The sequence below is a fragment of the Schistocerca gregaria genome, unplaced genomic scaffold, assembly GCF_023897955.1.
Source record: "Schistocerca gregaria isolate iqSchGreg1 unplaced genomic scaffold, iqSchGreg1.2 ptg000851l, whole genome shotgun sequence".
Taxonomy (NCBI): domain Eukaryota; kingdom Metazoa; phylum Arthropoda; class Insecta; order Orthoptera; family Acrididae; genus Schistocerca; species Schistocerca gregaria.
In genome coordinates, this window is record NW_026062213.1 from 3,413 (window position 1) to 7,500 (window position 4,088).

Sequence of the window (4,088 nt, forward strand, 5' to 3'; positions counted from 1 at the left end):
GTTGTGCTTGATGCTACTTGTCTCGTCTCCCAATAACAGCTAGGTTGCACTGTGGTACGCCGTAGAGGCGTGTGGGAGGAACGTACGAACGCATTGTATGTCACCCTGGGTCGCTGGGGGTGGTGGTGCGGTGAGTCAGGTCAGGTCAGGTCAGCGTGAGCCGTCTGATGTAGTGACGCGTGTATTCCGACTTTGTCGTATTGCCTCACACAAAGTGCTACCCTGGTGGACCGCGTTCCATATCTGGGACATGCCGCAGATGCCGGTTGACAGTGGATCGCGGAAGGTACATCGCATACGTGCGCGGGCCACCTTCCACGTGTTCTCTTCTGCACATGTCGCAGTGTGTATGTGGTCTGATGTAGCGTGTCGTGACACATGACATCCTGGCATGCAAGAATTGTTGAATTCGCAAATGTAGGTGGACATCTACGTTTACTGCCCAAGATACGCAAATGAACTGGAAATCCGTTGTTGAGCGGTTGTTCACGCTGGAGGTGAATCTGTGATGGCGACGATCGGTACAGCTATTAACCGGTTGTTTCAGCGGTACCCGCCACATCCACACGCGTGACTAGGCCCATGTGGGTATGAAGCGATACGCGGCGGTGGCTTGGTGGGACTGTTCCCGGCCGGTGAAGGGGGGCCGCCCGGCGTGTTGGCCGCGCGCTGCGTGGGCGCACGCGCAACAGGCGGCTGGTGGGGGGCGCCGAGTGGCAGGAGCGCCAGCCGACGGGCCCGGCAGGCGGCGCAGCTACGCTGCGGCGCACCCTGCACGCGGCGCCTGGCGGCCAAAGTTGGTTCAGCCGAGCCCGGTGCGAAGCGCGGTGGACATCTGCAGTGTGCTGGTCTGATTGAGGACTGTGTGCGTTGAGGATGCGCCGCCGCCTGGCACTCGGCGCCGCGACGCCGTCTGCTGCTCGGTCGCCCCAGCGGTTCTCGCAGGTGGTTTGTATCGCAGTTGTGCGGACGTGTTGGCGCGTGCGCTGTGCTGGGAGAGTTCGCTTCTGCACCCAAGTGGGGCTTTGCCCTTGTGTGGCGCTGGCGTTGGAGCTGCCGGTCACCATAGGTGGCGCGTGTTGTCTCCCGCCGGCAATGCCACGACAGCACGCTCCCGGGCCTCTGTCGGCAGCGGCAAGCTCAGTTGGGAGCAAGGGTGTTCGCACTAAAACCGTCTACTCGCCTAACTCCGGGCGATTGCGCCTCTCTCGAAACCGACCAAGTACCTAGGACGGCGCTGCGCGCCGCCGGGACCTGAGAGGGTTTCGAGGTGTATCGTGCAGGGGAGCTCGGCCTCCTCCTGTTTGCAGAATAATTGAGCGGACGCTTGCGTGTTCGCGCGGGCCCCCGGGACACACTCCCGGGCGGCCGGCTGCTCAGCTCTAGTTGACGCAGCTCCCTGGTTGATCCTGCCAGTAGTCATATGCTTGTCTCAAAGATTAAGCCATGCATGTCTCAGTACAAGCCGCATTAAGGTGAAACCGCGAATGGCTCATTAAATCAGTTATGGTTCCTTAGATCGTACCCACGTTACTTGGATAACTGTGGTAATTCTAGAGCTAATACATGCAAACAGAGTCCCGACCAGAGATGGAAGGGACGCTTTTATTAGATCAAAACCAATCGGATTGGCTTGTCTGGTCCGTTTGCCTTGGTGACTCTGAATAACTTTGGGCTGATCGCACGGTCCTCGTACCGGCGACGCATCTTTCAAATGTCTGCCTTATCAACTGTCGATGGTAGGTTCTGCGCCTACCATGGTTGTAACGGGTAACGGGGAATCAGGGTTCGATTCCGGAGAGGGAGCCTGAGAAACGGCTACCACATCCAAGGAAGGCAGCAGGCGCGCAAATTACCCACTCCCGGCACGGGGAGGTAGTGACGAAAAATAACGATACGGGACTCATCCGAGGCCCCGTAATCGGAATGAGTACACTTTAAATCCTTTAACGAGTATCTATTGGAGGGCAAGTCTGGTGCCAGCAGCCGCGGTAATTCCAGCTCCAATAGCGTATATTAAAGTTGTTGCGGTTAAAAAGCTCGTAGTTGGATTTGTGTCCCACGCTGTTGGTTCACCGCCCGTCGGTGTTTAACTGGCATGTATCGTGGGACGTCCTGCCGGTGGGGCGAGCCGAAGGGGTGCTTTCGCGTCCCGAGGCGGACCCCGTTTAAATCCTACCAGGGTGCTCTTTGTTGAGTGTCTCGGTGGGCCGGCACGTTTACTTTGAACAAATTAGAGTGCTTAAAGCAGGCAAGCCCGCCTGAATACTGTGTGCATGGAATAATGGAATAGGACCTCGGTTCTATTTTGTTGGTTTTCGGAACCCGAGGTAATGATTAATAGGGACAGGCGGGGGCATTCGTATTGCGACGTTAGAGGTGAAATTCTTGGATCGTCGCAAGACGAACAGAAGCGAAAGCATTTGCCAAGTATGTTTTCATTAATCAAGAACGAAAGTTAGAGGTTCGAAGGCGATCAGATACCGCCCTAGTTCTAACCATAAACGATGCCAGCCAGCGATCCGCCGCAGTTCCTCCGATGACTCGGCGGGCAGCCTCCGGGAAACCAAAGCTTTTGGGTTCCGGGGGAAGTATGGTTGCAAAGCTGAAACTTAAAGGAATTGACGGAAGGGCACCACCAGGAGTGGAGCCTGCGGCTTAATTTGACTCAACACGGGAAACCTCACCAGGCCTGGACACCGGAAGGATTGACAGATTGATAGCTCTTTCTTGATTCGGTGGGTGGTGGTGCATGGCCGTTCTTAGTTGGTGGAGCGATTTGTCTGGTTAATTCCGATAACGAACGAGACTCTAGCCTGCTAACTAGTCGCGTGACATCCTTCGTGCTGTCAGCGATTACTTTTCTTCTTAGAGGGACAGGCGGCTTCTAGCCGCACGAGATTGAGCAATAACAGGTCTGTGATGCCCTTAGATGTTCTGGGCCGCACGCGCGCTACACTGAAGGAATCAGCGTGTCTTCCTAGGCCGAAAGGTCGGGGTAACCCGCTGAACCTCCTTCGTGCTAGGGATTGGGGCTTGCAATTGTTCCCCATGAACGAGGAATTCCCAGTAAGCGCGAGTCATAAGCTCGCGTTGATTACGTCCCTGCCCTTTGTACACACCGCCCGTCGCTACTACCGATTGAATGATTTAGTGAGGTCTTCGGACTGGTACGCGGCATCGACTCTGTCGTTGCCGATGCTACCGGAAAGATGACCAAACTTGATCATTTAGAGGAAGTAAAAGTCGTAACAAGGTTTCCGTAGGTGAACCTGCGGAAGGATCATTACCGACTAGACTGCATGTCTTTCGATGTGCGTGTCGTGTCGCGCAACACGCTACCTGTACGGCAGTGGCCGTGCGCCGCGTGCGGAACCACGCGTGCCTCTCAAAACTAGCGGAAGTGTTGTTGTTGTGTGGTACGAGCGCTGAAGCTCTGGAGCGGCTGGCCTGCGGTACCTGGCGCCTGGCGCCGGTTTTGAATGACGTTCGCCCGAGTGCCTGTCCGCTCCGGTGTGGAGCCGTACGACGCCCATCGGCTGTGAGGCCGTTGGACACAAAAAAAATAGTGGAACAGGGGCCGTCAGACGCCTCAGTCCCGCAAATGCTACTGTCTTGAAAGAGACAGTGGGAGACTGAAAAGGAAAAGATCACCCAGGACGGTGGATCACTCGGCTCGTGGGTCGATGAAGAACGCAGCAAATTGCGCGTCGACATGTGAACTGCAGGACACATGAACATCGACGTTTCGAACGCACATTGCGGTCCATGGATTCCGTTCCCGGGCCACGTCTGGCTGAGGGTCGGCTACGTATACTGAAGCGCGCGGCGTTTGTCCCGCTTCGGAGACGTGGGAGTGTCGTGGTCGCCTGTGTGGCCGGCCGCGTCTCCTTAAACGTGCGATGCGCGCCCGTCGCCTGGCGGTTCGCATACCGGTACTTTCTCGGTAGCGTGCACAGCCGGCTGGCGGTGTGGCGTGCGACACCTCGTACAACGACCTCAGAGCAGGCGAGACTACCCGCTGAATTTAAGCATATTACTAAGCGGAGGAAAAGAAACTAACAAGGATTCCCCCAGTAGCGGCGAGC

The 4,088-nt window shown here is 56.5% G+C and overlaps 3 non-coding genes across 3 annotated transcripts in view; all 3 read left to right on the forward strand.

Moving 5' to 3' along the window:
- Positions 1–1,396: 1,396 nt before the first annotated feature.
- LOC126323148 (small subunit ribosomal RNA) lies at positions 1,397–3,289 on the forward strand. The gene has a single exon (XR_007559345.1). It is a non-coding gene; the product is annotated as a small subunit ribosomal RNA (ribosomal RNA).
- A 362-nt stretch (positions 3,290–3,651) lies between these two features.
- LOC126323146 (5.8S ribosomal RNA) lies at positions 3,652–3,806 on the forward strand. The gene has a single exon (XR_007559343.1). It is a non-coding gene; the product is annotated as a 5.8S ribosomal RNA (ribosomal RNA).
- Positions 3,807–3,994: 188 nt separating this feature from the next.
- LOC126323152 (large subunit ribosomal RNA) overlaps positions 3,995–4,088 on the forward strand; it is a 4,222-nt gene continuing 4,128 nt past the window's right edge. Inside the window, exon 1 of the ribosomal RNA XR_007559347.1 lies at positions 3,995–4,088. This exon is cut by the window's right edge and continues 4,128 nt beyond it. This is a non-coding gene — a ribosomal RNA (large subunit ribosomal RNA).